The sequence below is a fragment of the Ahaetulla prasina genome, chromosome 13 (genome assembly GCF_028640845.1).
Source record: "Ahaetulla prasina isolate Xishuangbanna chromosome 13, ASM2864084v1, whole genome shotgun sequence".
In the NCBI taxonomy this organism is placed as follows: Eukaryota; Metazoa; Chordata; class Lepidosauria; order Squamata; family Colubridae; genus Ahaetulla; species Ahaetulla prasina.
The window spans coordinates 15530321-15545663 of NC_080551.1; positions in this window are offsets into that span (position 1 = coordinate 15530321).

Sequence of the window (15343 nt, forward strand, 5' to 3'; positions counted from 1 at the left end):
TTGTGGGAATGGATCAAAGTAACCAACTGGGTTTGAATTCTTTGTAACCTGCAGTGATTCTTCAATGCACATAGAAAGTTGTTAAAAACCTACTGGGAAGGATAATAAATAAGCACATAATGGAAGACCCTCCAATAAAGCTAGTGGTACAGGATAATAAAAACAAGGACAAATAACCTGAAAAACAGCTTCTATCCCAGAGCAGTAACTATATTAAATTCTACTCTATAGTGCAGTATTAATGCAATATCAGGGTTTTTTAATTCAATTGCATAGAATGTGAAGGATGTGTGTTTTTGTTTTATTTTTATGTTTTTTCTTATGTATAATGTACACTGAAGATGGCATTTAATTTCATTGTACGAGATGCAATGACAATAAAGTAAAGTAAAGTAAGTAAGTAAGCAAGCAGGCAAGCTACAAGCAAGCTCTATACAGATGTTGAACTGTCTTGGAAAACAATTACCGTGTTTCCCTGAAAATAAGACCCTGTCTTATATTTTTTTGAACCATGAAATAAGTGCTTGACCTTATTTTCAGGGAGGTCTTATTATTTTGGGGCACGTGGAGCAAGACGGGGCTCCTCTTGCCGTCTTCCCTGATTTCCAGCTCTGTCTCCCTAACCTTATCCGGAGGAAATGGCGGGGACCGGCTGTGCACGCAGTTAAATATTTTTGGGGAGGTCTTATTTTCGAGGGAGGTCTTATTTTCGAGGAAATGTGGTATGTTCATAGTTGGTTTCCTCAACCTGATGTATTTGAAGGCTTTTTGTTTGTTTTTGACTTTGTGATGTGCACCTCAGAATCTATGTTTGCATCACTTGCATTTCTCTCTAGATGTTCCCTTGGCTAATCCCAAAATCTTCCATGGAAGAATTACCAGAGTTGAATTCCAAACTGGGAAACTGAAAAGGCATCCTGGAAGAAGACAATGGCAAACTGTATCTCTATTCTTAGGGAAGAAGTTATGTGGAGTCACCAGGATATAAGCTGAACCGCAAAATACTTTACAATTGAATCTGTGTTGTACAAGTTGGGCTTCTATTATTGTTCTTTTTATTGGAGTCAGCTTTTCTTTTCTGAAGGAAGCTTCCTTGAGTTTGTTCTTCAGGCAGGTGAGCTCTTGGAACAGATAATACTTTTTTTAAAAAAAGCATTCATTATAGAATTGTAGGTGAGCAGAAGGAAGGAAGAAGGAACTCATATCTCCCCCCTCCTGCCAGCATTTCAGTTACTCTATGCACTACTGGCTGTGAGATTTCAGCCACATAAATCAAGAGTTCATGCCCTTTCTGGTGCTTAATTTCCTCTTCTGGAAGGCAGAACATTAAGTACTCGCCACTAGATTTGCTGCCAAGTGCTGGTTGCTTCCATGCACACTCCAAGCTCATCTACCATATTATAATGGACTGAGAAATATTTCCCTTCCAATGGCCACCGTTAATTCTATATACATTCAATCAACTCAGATGCAAAGTCTTGAGCATTTTACTTTCCTTAGCTTCTTTCTGTTCCTCAGCCTTGCTCTGTTATTCTTTTACAACCAAATTCAGACTTTTAGAGAACACTGATTAAGGAGCGTCAAATGCTTTTATAAAAAGTGTAAATTTAACACAGTTTCTTCACACATATTGAGCTAAAGCTTGAAGGGGGGGGGAAAAATCAGTCGACTGGCTTTGCACAACATAAACTAAGCCACAGAGCACAGTTTATAAACATGCTAAACCACAAACACATAAATCGTATGGTGGCTTAGATTGTTGAGGAAATCTACTCAATGTCTTGCCGTGTGCTGAAGAGGAAAATCCCACGAATGTCCTTCCCATGGTGGTCGACAATTCCTGTCATGAGAGAGAGCGAGAGAGAGAGAGGGAGAGAGAGAGAGAGAGAGAGAGAGAGAGAGAGAGAGAGAGAGAGAGATTATATATGTATATGTATTTATGATTGTATGACTGTAACTTTGTTGCTTGTATCCTTATGATTTATATTGATTTTTTCCTAGTATGATTTGATTATTTGTACCCTATGACTATCATTAAGTGTTGTACCTTATGAGTCTTGACGAATGTGTCTTTTCTTTTTATGTACACCAAGAGCCTATGCACCAAAGACAAATTCCTTGTGTGTCCAATCCACTTGGCCAATAAAGAATTCTATTCTATTCTATTCTATTCTATTCTATTCTATTCTATTCTATTCTATTCTATTCTATTCTTTTTTTTAATTTGCATTTATATCCCGCCCTTCTCCGAAGACTCACGGTGGCTTACACTATGTTAGCAATAGTCTTCATCCTATCTGTATATTTATATACAAAGTCAACTTATTGCTCCCAACAATCTGGGTCCTTATTTTACCTACCTTATCAAGGATGGAAGGCTGAGTCAACCTTGGGCCTGATGGGACTAGAACCTGCAGTAATTGCAAGCAGCTGCTGTTAATAACAGACTGCATTAGCAGTCTGAGCCACATTCTATTCTATTCTATTCTATTCTATTCTATTCTATTCTATTCTATTCTATTCTATTCTATTCTATTCCTAATTGTTTCCTGATTGCTTATTTGTACCCTATGACTATCATGAAGTGTTGTACCTTCTGATTCTTGATGAATATATCTTTTATTTTATGTACACTGAGAGCATATGCAACAAAGACAAATTCCTTGTGTGCCCAATCACACTTGGCCAATAAAGAATTCTATTCTATTCTATTCTATTCTATTCTATTCTATTCTATTCTATTCTATTCTATTCTATTCTATTCTGTTCTATTCACACACACACTCATTTATACATATACATGTGTGTGTGTATAAAAATAAAAAAATGTTGTTGGCACTTCTTGAGTCACTTGTTGAGATGAGTGGCTTTCCGAGTCATGTAGATAAGTAAAGAACAAAATTGCATTTTAAATCTGTCAGACTTCTTTGACTTCCACAGAAGACCAATATTTTAAACTTCCAGAACTGAAATATGCCACTAAGAGGAGGAGAGGTGGGGGAATGTTTCAATTTATTTTCCAAAGCACCTGAGAAAAAAAAACGGTTGGAAACTAATCAAGGAGAAAAGCCACCTGGAACTGAGAAGAGCCAACAAACAAACAAAAATGGACAGCAACAGTAGAGAGGGCTCTCATTGGCTACGGCTAAAGCAGAGGGAGATTTCTGATTGGCTGGCCTGCCTGCCGCGAAATATAAGAACCCACGGCTCTGCAGAGCCGAGGCTAAAGAGTAGCGAGAGTTGTTCGGGTTCGCGTGTCTCTTCGCCGGCAAACGCGAGCGCCCCTTCCGAGGGACGTGCTTCTGTTGGGCGGCCAAAGAGCGTAAAGCCCTGGCCATAATCCCCCAACCAACACAGCAGATGCGCGAACCTCTTGATTCCCGAGGGTAAATTTATTTCTGTCTTTGAAGGAAAATTAGCCGTAGTTCATATTTATAGGGTTTGTTTGTTTTTTAATGCCAAGTGGGTGCGCTTTGGTCTAATGCTAGCCTGAGCTTGTTTCCAGAGAGTAAATTGATCTCTGGGTCAAAGTCAATTTAGCCACGGTGCATATCTGTACAAAAAAAAGTTAAACGGGGTGGAAAGTGGTGTTTCATGCTGGAGTTGGGTAACAGATTCTGCCTCCACCTGGTGTGCGCCTGGCTCCCCCACTCACGAACTTTTTTCTTTATCAATTTAAATGTAATTTCACTTAATATTGTATTAAATGTTGCTTAAATGCGGGTTAGAGTTGCCTCTTGGTCAGAAGGGAGGCATAAAAAAAATAATGAATTGTTTATGGTTCAGTCTATTCAGTCAGAGCCATTTGCCACACACTGTCTATGGGCAGTTCCATCTGTTGTAAATTAGCCCAGGTGCATTTAATGAGAAAAGGCAGAAAAAGGAGACAAATATCTGTGGTTTGGGCTATTGTTAACCAGAGCCATTTGCCAGAGTGTGTCTGGGCATTTGGATCTGAGGTAAATTAGCCCAGGTGCATTTAATGAGAAAAGGCACAAAAAAGGAGAGAAATTTTGTGTGGTTTGGGCTATTGTTAACCTGAGCCACACAGTTTGTGGGCATTTGGATCTGAGGTAAATTCAGTCCAGATGCATTTAATGAGCAAAAGCACAAAAAAGGAGGCAAATTTGCCATAGTGTCTCTGAGCATTTTCATCTGAGATAATTAGCCCAGGTGCATTTAATGAGAAAAGGCAGAAAAAGGAGAAAAATTTGTGTGGTTTGGGCTATTGTTAACCAAGCCATTTGCCAGAGTCTCTCTGGGCATTTTGGATCTGAGGTAAATTAGCCCAGGTGCATTTAATGAGAAAAGGCACAAAAAGGAGGCAAATTTGTGTGGTTTGGGCTATTAACCAAGCCATTTGCCACAGATTCTCTGGGCATTTGGATCTCTGGTAAATTTAGTCCAGATGCATTTAATGAGAAAAAGCACAAAAAAGAAGGCAAATTTGTCTCTGGGCATTTCCATCTGAGATAATTAGCCCAGGTGCATTTAATGAGAAAAGACACAAAAAGGAGTGAAATTTGTGTGGTTTGGGCTATTGTTAACCAGAGCCACACAATTTGTGGGCATTTGGATCTGAGGTAAATTAGTCCAGGTGCATTTAATGAGAAAAGGCAGAAAAAGGAGTGAAATTTTGTGTGGTTTGGTCTATTGGTTAACAAGCCATTTGCCAGATTCTATGGGCAGTTCCATCTGTTGTAAATTAGCCCAGGTGCATTTAATGAGAAAAGGCAGAAAAAGGAGACAAATCTCTGTGGTTTGGGCTATTGTTAACCAGAGCCATTTGCCAGAGTGTCTCTGGGCATTTGGATCTGAGGTAAATTAGCCCAGGTGCATTTAATGAGAAAAGGCACAAAAAAGGAGAGAAATTTTGTGTGGTTTGGGCTATTGTTAACCTGAGCCACACAGTTTGTGGGCATTTGGATCTGAGGTAAATTCAGTCCAGATGCATTTAATGAGCAAAAGCACAAAAAAGGAGGCAAATTTGCCATAGTGTCTCTGAGCATTTTCATCTGAGATAATTAGCCCAGGTGCATTTAATGAGAAAAGGCAGAAAAAGGAGAAAAATTTGTGTGGTTTGGGCTATTGTTAACCAGAGCCATTTGCCACTCAGTTTGTGGGCATTTGGATCTGAGGTAAATTAGTCCAGGTGCATTTGATGAGAAAAGGCACAAAAAGGAGGCAAATTTGTGTGGTTTGGTCTGTTGTTAACCAAACCATTTGCCACAGATTCTCTGGGCATTTGGATCTCTGGTAAATTTAGTCCACATGCATTTAATGAAAAAAAGCACAAAAAAGGAGGCAAATTTGCCAGTGTGTCTCTGGGCATTTCCATCTGAGATAATTAGCCCAGGTGCATTTAATGAGAAAAGGCAGAAAAAGGAGAAAAATTTGTGTGGTTTGGGCTATTGTTAACCTGAGCCACACAATTTGTGGGCATTTGGATCTGAGGTAAATTAGTCCAGGTGCATTTAATGAGAAAAGGCAGAAAAAGGAGAAAAATTTGTGTGGTTTGGTCTATTGGTTAACCAAGCCATTTGCCAGAGTCTCTCTGGGCATTTTGGATCTGAGGTAAATTAGCCCAGGTGCATTTAATGAGAAAAGGCACAAAAAGGTGGCAAATTTGTCTCTGGGCATTTCCATCTGAGATAATTAGCCCAGGTGCATTTAATGAGAAAAGACACAAAAAGGAGTGAAATTTGTGTGGTTTGGGCTATTGTTAACCAGAGCCATTTGCCAGAGTGTCTCTGGACATTTCCATCTGAGGTAAATTAGCCCAGATGCATTTAATGAGAAAAGTCCCCAAAAAAGGTCAAATTTGTGTGGTTTGATCTATTAATCAAGCCATTTACCACAGATTCTGTGGGCATTTGGATCTGTGGTAAATTTAGTCCAAGTGCATTTAATGAAAAAAGGCACAAAAAAAGAGGCAAATTTGCCAAAGAGTCTCTGGGCATTTCCATCTGAGATAATTAGCCCAGGTGCATTTAATGAGAAAAGGCACAAAAGAGGCAAATTTATGTGGTTTAGTCTATTGTTAACCATTTGCCACAGTCTGTGGGCATTAGGATCCAAGGTCTATTTTATTTGAAAATCCCTATTCACCCCCACTTCCCATGGTAAATTAGTGTGGTTTGTCCCATTGTTTTAGAGCTTATTTTTATATAGTCAGTTGGCATTTGGGTTTGTGGTGTACTTAACCATTTGCATTTTAATTTTCTGATTTTTTAAAAAAAATATTAGCTGTAGTTTCCTGTAAGTATTAATGTTTCGAGCTCTAATTTTTATCCCTATTCATAAAAGTAATAGAATAGGTGGTGTCATTTTAATGGAATGTTTCTTGTTTTGTTTATTTTTATGGTTTTGTACCCAGAGAATGTGTCAATATTTGTTTGAGTTGATTTTAGATGTGACCCATGTTTGTAGTAAGGTAGAAGTAATAATTTCTGCCAATGTAGTGTTGGCTGTGATCATTTATTCCCAGAGAATACTTTTTGAAGTGTAGCATAGTCATATATATGGCCCATGTCCTTCTGATGTTCTCTCTTCTCATTTGGTTCTCTCTTCCAGTCCTGTGGGGGGGTGGGGAGGGATTTCTGGACAAATTTTGGTAAAGGCCTATTATTAAACATATTAAAGTTGTTTTAAATGTTCCAATATTTTTTTTATTTTTTAGGCATAAAATAAGTTATAGAAAGTTCAGAGTTCCTACAGAATGTTTTTCTTAATATTTTTTATCTTTAATTTCAAAGGAATCAAAGGCTACTGAATCCTGTTGACCACATCAGTCAAGCACGAAGTTTCATCCATAGTAGGACACATGGGTTTATTACTATTATTCCTTGAAGGTTTTTCTAAAACATGCTTGATCAAATGTAATGTCTCATTTGTTGATAAAAGCTTTAGGTTTTATGATGCATAAATGACAAATTATTTGAATACAGGCTTGCAAATATGTGAAACACAGTACCGCAGGGTTTACCGTTGGCTAAGCATGTGGAGTTTCATTTGCGCATGCGCGGGACCTATACTGCGCATGCGAACCCGCCGCCTCTGTCGCCATCACTGTGCCGCCGCCACTGTTCCGCCACTGCGCTGCTGCCACTGTACCGCTACCTGTCTATTGAGTCTAAAAATTTTGGGACTCTTGCAGTACAATACCTGTTCATACAAGGTATAAGGTTTTTATGTGAGACTCATATTGGAAAGGAGATTCCATGGCTGAGATGGTTTCTTTTCCAGTCCCTGAAAAACCACTGACTGGGGGACATGAGTTTCTCCTTGCTGACCCTTTCAGTACCAATAAAGAAGAATTATTGTTTACTTGATTGTTGATCTGTTATAATAAGGAAAGGTAGTAAATTATGCTAATCTGGTTGTTGATTGATGATGGGCAGATGCTTCAGTTCCTATGTGTACTTTTTGACTAGTTCATTGCATGTTTTAATTACTCTATAAATGTGAATGCCTATTGATGACTAAATTGAAGGCTTTCATTACTTTAGCTGTGGCTTCCATTCTCTCAGACCACGAACCAGTTTGATTAGCTTGGCTCTTTAGAAGAACCAGCACACCAATTGTGATCCTCTGGACAAGTATTTTGCACCAGATTGGGAGTCCTTCATGGCTTCATTGATTTCGTGCCACAGCTTGTAATCGCACCAAGAGCTAAACTGGTTCTCGGGGCTTGGCCTTAACGTGCTGAGCCCCCAAATTGCAATTTATAAAGAAATATATTGGTGTGCACTTTAATTACTTTAGCTGTGGCTTCCATTTTCTCAGAGTATGAACCAGTTTGATTGGCTTGGCTCTTAGAAGAACCAGCACACCAATTGTGATCCTCTGGGCAAGTATTTTGCACCAGATTGGGAGTCCTTCATGGCTTCATTGATTTCTTGCCACAGCTTGTAATTGCACCAAGAGCTAAACTGGTTCTCGGGGCTTGGCCTTAACGTGCTGAGCCCCCAAATTGCAATATATAGAAATATATTGGTGTGCGCTTTAATTACTTTAGCTGTGGCTTCCATTTTCTCAGAGTATGAACCAGTTTGATTGGCTTGGCTCTTTAGAAGAACCAGCACACCAATTGTGATCCTCTGGGCAAGTATTTTGCACCAGATTGGGAGTCCTTCATGGCTTCATTGATTTCTTCCCACAGCTTGTAATTGCACCAAGAGCTAAACTGGTTCTCGGGGCTTGGCCTTAACGTGCTGAGCCCCCAAATTGCAATATATAAAAATACATTGGTGTGCGCTTTAATTACTTTAGCTGTGGCTTCCATTTTCTCAGATCAGAAACCAGTTTGATTGGCTTGGCTTTTTTGAAGAACCAGCACACCAATTGTGATCCTCTGGGCAAGTATTTTGCACCAGATATGGAGTCCTTCATGGCCTCACCAATTACTTGCCACAGCTCGTAATCGCAACAAAAGCTAAACTGGTTCTCGGGGCTTGGCCTTAACGTGCTGAGCCCCCAAATTGCAATATATAGAAATATATTGGTGTGCGCTTTAATTACTTTAGCTGTGGCTTCCATTTTCTCAGATCAGAAACCAGTTTGATTGGCTTGGCTCTTTAGAGAAACCAGCACACCAATTGTGATCCTCTGGGCAAGTATTTTGCACCAGATTGGGAGTCCTTCATGGCTTCATTGATTTCTTGCCACAGCTTGTAATTGCACCAAGAGCTAAACTGGTTCTCGGGGCTTGGCCTTAACGTGCTGAGCCCCCAAATTGCAATATATAGAAATATATTGGTGTGCGCTTTAATTATTTTAGCTGTGGCTTCCATTTTCTCAGAGTATGAACCAGTTTGATTGGCTTGGCTCTTTAGAAGAACGAGCACACCAATTGTGATCTTCTGGGCAAATATTTTGCACCAGATATGGAGTCCTTCATGGCCTCACCAATTAGTTGCCACAGCTCGTAATCGCACCAAGAGCTAAACTGGTTCTCGGGGCTTGGCCTTAACGTGCTGAGCCCCCAAATTGCAATATATAGAAATATATTGGTGTGCGCTTTAATTACTTTAGCTGTGGCTTCCATTTTCTCAGATCACGAACCAGTTTGATTGGCTTGGCTCTTTAGAAGAACCAGCACACCAATTGTGATCCTCTGGGCAAGTATTTTGCACCAGATTGGGAGTCCTTCATGGCTTCATTGATTTCGTGCCGCAGCTTGTAATTGCACCAAGAGCTAAACTGGTTCTCGGGGCTTGGCCTTAACGTGCTGAGCCCCCAAATTGCAATATATAGAAATATATTGGTGTGCGCTTTAATTACTTTAGCTGTGGCTTCCATTTTCTCAGATCACGAACCAGTTTGATTGGCTTGGCTCTTTAGAAGAACCAGCACACCAATTGTGATCCTCTGGGCAAGTATTTTGCACCAGATATGGAGTCCTTCATGGCCTCACCAATTAGTTGCCACAGCTCGTAATCGCACCAAGAGCTAAACTGGTTCTCGGGGCTTGGCCTTAACGTGCTGAGCCCCCAAGTTGCAATATATAGAAATATATTGGTGTGCGCTTTAATTACTTTAGCTGTGGCTTCCATTTTCTCAGATCAGAAACCAGTTTGATTGGCTTGGCTCTTTAGAAGAACCAGCACACCAATTGTGATCCTCTGGGCAAGTATTTTGCACCAGATTGGGAGTCCTTCATGGCTTCATTGATTTCGTGCCGCAGCTTGTAATTGCACCAAGAGCTAAACTGGTTCTCGGGGCTTGGACTTAACGTGCTGAGCCCCCAAATTGTAATATATAGAAATATATTGGTGTGCGCTTTAATTACTTTAGCTGTGGCTTCCATTTTCTCAGAGTATGAACCAGTTTGATTTGGCTTGGCTCTTTAGAAGAACCAGCACACCAATTGTGATCCTCTGGGCAAGTATTTTGCACCAGATATGGAGTCCTTCATGGCCTCACCAATTAGTTGCCACAGCTCGTAATCGCACCAAGAGCTAAAATGGTTCTCGGGGCTTGGCCTTAACGTGCTGAGCCCCCAAGTTGCAATATATAGAAATATATTGGTGTGCGCTTTAATTACTTTAGCTGTGGCTTCCAATTTCTCAGATCAGAAACCAGTTTGATTGGCTTGGCTCTTTAGAAGAACCAGCACACCAATTGTGATCCTCTGGGAAAGTATTTTGCACCAGATTGGGAGTCCTTCATGGCTTCATTGATTTCGTGCCACAGCTCGTAATCGCACCAAGAGCTAAACTGGTTCTCGGGGCTTGGCCTTAACGTGCTGAGCCCCCAAATTGCAATATATAGAAATATATTGGTGTGCGCTTTAATTACTTTAGCTGTGGCTTCCATTTTCTCAGATCAGAAACCAGTTTGATTGGCTTGGCTCTTTAGAAGAAGCAGCACACCAATTGTGATCCTCTGGGCAAGTATTTTGCACCAGATTGGGAGTCCTTCATGGCTTCATTGATTTTGTCCCACAGCTCGTAATCGCACCAAGAGCTAAACTGGTTCTCGGGGCTTGGCCTTAACGTGCTGAGCCCCCAAATTGCAATATATAGAAATATATTGGTGTGCGCTTTAATTACTTTAGCTATGGCTTCCATTTTTTCAGATCACGAACCAGTTTGATTGGCTTGGCTCTTTAGAAGAACCAGCACACCAATTGTGATCCTCTGGGCAAGTATTTTGCACCAGATATGGAGTCCTTCATGGCCTCATTGATTAGTTGCCACAGCTCGTAATCGCACCAAGAGCTAAACTGGTTCTCGGGGCTTGGCCTTAACGTGCTGAGCCCCCAAGTTGCAATATATAGAAATATATTGGTGTGCGCTTTAATTACTTTAGCTGTGGCTTCCATTTTCTCACAGTATGAACCAGTTTGATTTGGCTTGGCTCTTTAGAAGAACCAGCACACCAATTGTGATCCTCTGGGCAAGTATTTTGCACCAGATATGGAATCCTTCATGGCCTCACCAATTAGTTGCCACAGCTCGTAATCGCACCAAGAGCTAAACTGGTTCTCGGGGCTTGGCCTTAACGTGCTGAGCCCCCAAGTTGCAATATATAGAAATATATTGGTGTGCGCTTTAATTACTTTAGCTGTGGCTTCCATTTTCTCAGATCAGAAACCAGTTTGATTGGCTTGGCTCTTTAGAAGAAGCAGCACACCAATTGTGATCCTCTGGGCAAGTATTTTGCACCAGATATGGAGTCCTTCATGGCCTCATTGATTAGTTGCCACAGCTCGTAATCGCACCAAGAGCTAAATGGTTCTCGGCTTGGCCTTAACGTGCTGAGCCCCCAAGTTGCAATATATAGAAATATATTGGTGTGCGCTTTAATTACTTTAGCTGTGGCTTCCATTTTCTCAGATCAGAAACCAGTTTGATTGGCTTGGCTCTTTAGAAGAACCAGCACACCAATTGTGATCCTCTGGGCAAGTATTTTGCACCAGATTGGGAGTCCTTCATGGCTTCATTGATTTCGTGCCACAGCTCGTAATCGCACCAAGAGCTAAACTGGTTCTCGGGGCTTGGCCTTAACGTGCTGAGCCCCCAAATTGCAATATATAGAAATATATTGGTGTGCGCTTTAATTACTTTAGCTGTGGCTTCCATTTTCTCAGATCAGAAACCAGTTTGATTGGCTTGGCTCTTTAGAAGAAGCAGCACACCAATTGTGATCCTCTGGGCAAGTATTTTGCACCAGATTGGGAGTCCTTCATGGCTTCATTGATTTTGTCCCACAGCTCGTAATCGCACCAAGAGCTAAACTGGTTCTCGGGGCTTGGCCTTAACGTGCTGAGCCCCCAAATTGCAATATATAGAAATATATTGGTGTGCGCTTTAATTACTTTAGCTATGGCTTCCATTTTTTCAGATCACGAACCAGTTTGATTGGCTTGGCTCTTTAGAAGAACCAGCACACCAATTGTGATCCTCTGGGCAAGTATTTTGCACCAGATATGGAGTCCTTCATGGCCTCACAAATTAGTTGCCACAGCTCGTAATCACACCGTGAGCTAAACTGGTTCTCGGGGCTTGGCCTTAACGTGCTGAGCCCCCAAGTTGCAATATATAGAAATATATTGGTGTGCGCTTTAATTACTTTAGCTGTGGCTTCCATTTTCTCACAGTATGAACCAGTTTGATTTGGCTTGGCTCTTTAGAAGAACCAGCACACCAATTGTGATCCTCTGGGCAAGTATTTTGCACCAGATATGGAATCCTTCATGGCCTCATTGATTGCCACAGCTCGTAATCGCACCAAGAGCTAAACTGGTTCTCGGGGCTTGGCCTTAACGTGCTGAGCCCCCAAGTTGCAATATATAGAAATATATTGGTGTGCGCTTTAATTACTTTAGCTGTGGCTTCCATTTTCTCAGATCAGAAACCAGTTTGATTGGCTTGGCTCTTTAGAAGAAGCAGCACACCAATTGTGATCCTCTGGGCAAGTATTTTGCACCAGATTGGGAGTCCTTCATGGCTTCATTGATTTTGTCCCACAGCTCGTAATCGCACCAAGAGCTAAACTGGTTCTCGGGGCTTGGCCTTAACGTGCTGAGCCCCCAAATTGCAATATATAGAAATATATTGGTGTGCGCTTTAATTACTTTAGCTGTGGCTTCCATTTTCTCAGATCAGAAACCAGTTTGATTGGCTTGGCTCTTTAGAAGAACCAGCACACCAATTGTGATCCTCTGGGCAAGTATTTTGCACCAGATATGGAGTCCTTCATGGCCTCACCAATTAGTTGCCACAGCTCGTAATCACACCGTGAGCTAAACTGGTTGTCGGGGCTTGGCCTTAACGTGCGGAGCCCCCAAGTTGCAATATATAGAAATATATTGGTGTGCGCTTTAATTACTTTAGCTGTGGCTTCCATTTTCTCACAGTATGAACCAGTTTGATTTGGCTTGGCTCTTTAGAAGAACCAGCACACCAATTGTGATCCTCTGGGCAAGTATTTTGCACCAGATATGGAATCCTTCATGGCTTCATTGATTTAGTTGCCACAGCTCGTAATCGCACCAAGAGCTAAACTGGTTCTCGGGGCTTGGCCTTAACGTGCTGAGCCCCCAAGTTGCAATATATAGAAATATATTGGTGTGCGCTTTAATTACTTTAGCTGTGGCTTCCATTTTCTCAGATCAGAAACCAGTTTGATTGCCTTGGCTCTTTAGAAGAACCAGCACACCAATTGTGATCCTCTGGGCAAGTATTTTGCACCAGATTGGGAGTCCTTCATGGCCTCACCAATTAGTTGCCACAGCTCGTAATCGCACCAAGAGCTAAACTGGTTCTCGGGGCTTGGCCTTAACGTGCTGAGCCCCCAAACTGCAATATATAGAAATATATTGGTGTGCGCTTTAATTACTTTAGCTGTGGCTTCCATTTTCTCAGATCAGAAACCAGTTTGATTGGCTTGGCTCTTTAGAAGAACCAGCACACCAATTGTGATCCTCTGGGCAAGTATTTTGCACCAGATATGGAGTCCTTCATGGCTTCATTGATTTCGTGCCACAGCTCGTAATCGCACCAAGAGCTAAACTGGTTCTCGGGGCTTGGCCTTAACGTGCTGAGCCCCCAAGTTGCAATATATAGAAATATATTGGTGTGCGCTTTAATTACTTTAGCTGTGGCTTCCATTTTCTCAGATCAGAAACCAGTTTGATTGGCTTGGCTCTTTAGAAGAACCAGCACACCAATTGTGATCCTCTGGGCAAGTATTTTGCACCAGATATGGAGTCCTTCATGGCCTCACCAATTAGTTGCCACAGCTCGTAATCACACCGTGAGCTAAACTGGTTCTCGGGGCTTGGCCTTAACGTGCTGAGCCCCCAAGTTGCAATATATAGAAATATATTGGTGTGCGCTTTAATTACTTTAGCTGTGGCTTCCATTTTCTCAGATCACGAACCAGTTTGATTGGCTTGGCTCTTTAGAAGAACCAGCACACCAATTGTGATCCTCTGGGCAAGTATTTTGCACCAGATATGGAGTCCTTCATGGCCTCACCAATTAGTTGCCACAGCTCGTAATCGCACCAAGAGCTAAACTGGTTCTCGGGGCTTGGCCTTAACGTGCTGAGCCCCCAAATTGCAATATATAGAAATATATTGGTGTGCGCTTTAATTACTTTAGCTGTGGCTTCCATTTTCTCAGAGTATGAACCAGTTTGATTGGCTTGGCTCTTTAGAAGAACCAGCACACCAATTGTGATCCTCTGGGCAAGTATTTTGCACCAGATTGGGAGTCCTTCATGGCTTCATTGATTTCGTGCCACAGCTCGTAATCGCACCAAGAGCTAAACTGGTTCTCGGGGCTTGGCCTTAACGTGCTGAGCCCCCAAATTGCAATATATAGAAATATATTGGTGTGCGCTTTAATTACTTTAGCTGTGGCTTCCATTTTCTCAGATCACGAACCAGTTTGATTGGCTTGGCTCTTTAGAAGAACCAGCACACCAATTGTGATCCTCTGGGCAAGTATTTTGCACCAGATATGGAGTCCTTCATGGCCTCACCAATTAGTTGCCACAGCTCGTAATCACACCAAGAGCTAAACTGGTTCTCGGGGCTTGGCCTTAACGTGCTGAGCCCCCAAATTGCAATATATAGAAATATATTGGTGTGCGCTTTAATTACTTTAGCTGTGGCTTCCATTTTCTCAGAGTATGAACCAGTTTGATTTGGCTTGGCTCTTTAGAAGAACCAGCACACCAATTGTGATCCTCTGGGCAAGTATTTTGCACCAGATATGGAGTCCTTCATGGCCTCACCAATTAGTTGCCACAGCTCGTAATCGCACCAAGAGCTAAACTGGTTCTCGGGGCTTGGCCTTAACGTGCTGAGCCCCCAAGTTGCAATATATAGAAATATATTGGTGTGCGCTTTAATTACTTTAGCTGTGGCTTCCATTTTCTCAGATCAGAAACCAGTTTGATTGGCTTGGCTCTTTAGAAGAAGCAGCACACCAATTGTGATCCTCTGGGCAAGTATTTTGCACCAGATTGGGAGTCCTTCATGGCTTCATTGATTTTGTCCCACAGCTCGTAATCGCACCAAGAGCTAAACTGGTTCTCGGGGCTTGGCCTTAACGTGCTGAGCCCCCAAATTGCAATATATAGAAATATATTGGTGTGCGCTTTAATTACTTTAGCTGTGGCTTCCATTTTTTCAGATCACGAACCAGTTTGATTGGCTTGGCTCTTTAGAAGAACCAGCACACCAATTGTGATCCTCTGGGCAAGTATTTTGCACCAGATATGGAGTCCTTCATGGCTCATTGATTAGTTGCCACAGCTCGTAATCGCACCAAGAGCTAAACTGGTTCTCGGGGCTTGGCCTTAACGTGCTGAGCCCCCAAGTTGCAAT